Below are 3,143 nucleotides of genomic sequence, written 5' to 3' on the forward strand. Positions count from 1 at the left end.
AGAGAGAGAGAGAGAGAGAGAGAGAGAGAGAGAGAGAGAGAGAGAGAGAGAGAGGCTTTTGTGCCAGTGTTCTGGAAACCCATCACTGTAAGGATATTTTCCTTCACACTCTGGGATCCAGGCCCCGAGCCTCCTCTTTAGTACTCCCTATCCAAATGACTTTTCTTTTTTTACAGACATTCTTCACCGGCAGAAAAATCTGCACAAACATGGCAGCATTTTTACTTGTTTAATGAGTTTAAGGCATTACATGATAAAAGACAAAGATTTTGGACTCCTGAATTTTTATTTACCAATCTGAGACTGAGAGGAGGAGGAGGAGGAAGAGAAGGAGGAGGAGGAGGAGGAGGAGGAGGAGGAGGAGGAGAAGAAGAAGAAGAAGAAGAAGAAGAAGAAGAAGAAGAAGAAGAAGAAGAAGAAGAAGAAGAAGAAGAAGAAGAAGAAGAGGAGGAGGAGGAGAAATGGAAGGACTCCCCCCCAATATCTCTTCAAGAAAGAAGAAAATTTGGTTGTAAAAATTAGAACATTGCCACAAAGGAAACACTGCATGTCTTTTCAAAATGCAATGATCAGGAATGACAACTCAGCTAATACAAACAGTAACAGCAACAAGAAAGATGCTCTTTGCATAACCCACCTCCAAACTCTAAACTGGAAAGAAGAAAGACCAAGGAAAACAACCAAAATCACCATTCTATTGCTTTGACACCTTTCCTAGGTGAATAGTGGCATTCACTAAGCTAATAGGGACGTTTATATCAAGGAACATTTCTGTATATATTGTTGAATTTTAGTTGTATATATACTTTGTATGTTTTTGTCTTCTTTCATATATGGAGTAAAAGCCACAAAATGTTGGGAGTGTCCTCTACTGCTCCAGGTCTCTGTCTGTCTATCCTTCCTCCCTTTCCACTATATTTTTTATCTCTCTTAAAATAATTTTTGTTTCCTAATATGGTGTGCTCTATACATACGTATTCAGTGCCTGAAAAGATGTCAGTTTGCACCACAAGTCTTTGTCTCAGGTACTTTAACATGAGCCATGGGTGTTCTCAGCCTTTCATTTTAATTTTGTTGTGATTCACACACAATTTTGTATTTTAAAACATTAGAATAACCTAGACACAGCTTAACTTCTAGACATCCAGCCAATTCCATGCTGAATCTGAACAGTCTCCTTCCCCTTTCCCAGATAAAATAGCACAGCTATATCTGCCTTTGGAAGCATTAAAAAAAAAAAAGGTAAAAAGAGAAAAGAATAACAAACCCAGAAAGCAAAGTGCACAATTTTGACTGCTTAATGTTAAAAACCCGTTGCAAGCTAGCAAGGTAGGAAAATGTTCTATACTGCAAGAAACACATCCTTCCGATCTCGTGGAAAGCAAAGAAATAATGAAAATGAAAAGTCCTTTCGTCATACAAGCAGGAAGCCCCATACTGTGAGAATTAATGGCTACAGACCTGGGCATCCTTCAAATTATGAACCTTGAAACCACTGAGCCATTTATCAGAAGTCAATAGAGATACTCAGAGTGCTCCATATAATGACAGCGACATACAGTCGTGCAAAAGGACAGTCACTATAATTAGACACAAAGCAAAGACTACTTACCAATATCCCCGTTCCCTTTTTTGTTGAGCAACTTCCACGCTCAGTCAGTCTTCAGAATGGTTTAAAACCGATCAGTCTTGTCATTTTCTAGCATTCGCATTGTTACATTAGGAAAAATGTTTTCTTTTCTTTTTTCCCCCTTCCTACTGTGAAACTTTGGGTTCGTAGCTCCCCAGGATCAATTCTGAACAAAGCCTCCAGCTGCAGTGCCATCCAATTTGAAGCAGACATTGGGGACAATTTAAGGTTTTTATCCACAAGAAGGTTTTTTTCCATTCTCTTAAATGCAGCCATAATTAGAGTAATTTTTCATGTAGCCCGCTGATTACAGCGTTTTTACCGTCAAAGATAATTACCTGTAATTTTCTTCCACTTTTAATACTAAAAAGCCATCTTTATTTAGATTCAGGAACAGGAAAGGCGAAACAAAAGAGGGAAATTATTCTGTTATTCATACACAAATTGCAGAGACGTAGGACCTAAAATTGAAAATTAACCAAAATTATAATGCTGGAAAGAATGGAAGAGGCTGCAGAAGTACAGCTGGTAGTAGGGCTTTGCTGAATTATTCAAATTATGTTAGAGAGAAAGCTACCATATATCGAAACCAACACTAATTTTTCCTTAAAAAATTTCACCAAATATATGCCAAACCACTGTGAGTGTATAGAATTCTGAAATGCAGAAAATGTATGTTACTAGGTTGGAGGTGGGGCTGATGCCTCTGCATCCATCTTTATCTCTTATTGAACATGAGCTTAGTTACAGAGATGCTGTCAGATAGTCCCCTAGAACTCTGCTTAGAACTGGGCTCCCACTGGATCCCCTGAACTCCAAGGGTTAATAGTTTTTTTCTCCTTTAAAATGTATTGACCCCCAAGGAAACTGGTTCCCCAAGGGAGGGATTGGTAGGAGGAGCATGGGTGAAAGGTGTTGCCAGTTGAGGTGTCTATTGCGCCTCCCCACGTTCAAACTCCCTACTAGACTGTATAGTTTGAGTTCCTAAGCCCTGTTCTGACTACACTAAAGGGCTGAGGTGGGGAGCATAGCTATTGGGTAGGAATATAGGAGAGAGACAATTTCTCCTCCTCTCTAACAAATAAACACCACATTATCTTTGGACACAACTTAGTGCAAAGGTTCTTGCCATGGTAGAAAAGCTTCTCTCGGCAGGGTAGGCAAAGACATTGTGGGATCCTATACTAAACACTCTAGCTACTTATAACATTTACAGGGTCAGGGAACAGCGTCATCTAGAGACAGAACAGCACAGCTTGTTGCCAATATCTTCCTTGGTACATAGACTCCACTGGTTCCTTGGCTTCATAAGTTGTCGGTTCTGTGTCCCAACCAATCATCCCCCTCTAAGCCCAGGATCACAGAATTTGGGCTCAGCAGGCAATAAGCTCCACGATCTGGAAACCTTCCTTCCCCTCCCCCACTCCCCTCTGCGCTCTCTCTCTCTCTCTCTCTCTCTCTCTCTCTCTCTCTCTCTCTCTCTCACACACACACACACACACACACACACACA

General features: G+C 40.5%; 1 long non-coding RNA gene across 1 annotated transcript in view; it reads right to left on the minus strand.

Annotated features, from left to right (window-relative positions):
* LOC115031283 overlaps positions 1 to 1,887 on the minus strand; it is a 46,041-nt gene extending 44,154 nt beyond the window's left edge. Inside the window, exon 1 of the long non-coding RNA XR_003836882.1 lies at positions 1,613 to 1,887. This is a non-coding gene — a long non-coding RNA (uncharacterized LOC115031283). The remainder of the gene's footprint in view (positions 1 to 1,612) is intronic.
* Between the last annotated feature and the right edge of the window lie 1,256 nt (positions 1,888 to 3,143).

This window comes from Mus caroli, chromosome 6, assembly GCF_900094665.2.
Source record: "Mus caroli chromosome 6, CAROLI_EIJ_v1.1, whole genome shotgun sequence".
Classification (NCBI taxonomy): Eukaryota; Metazoa; Chordata; class Mammalia; order Rodentia; family Muridae; genus Mus; species Mus caroli.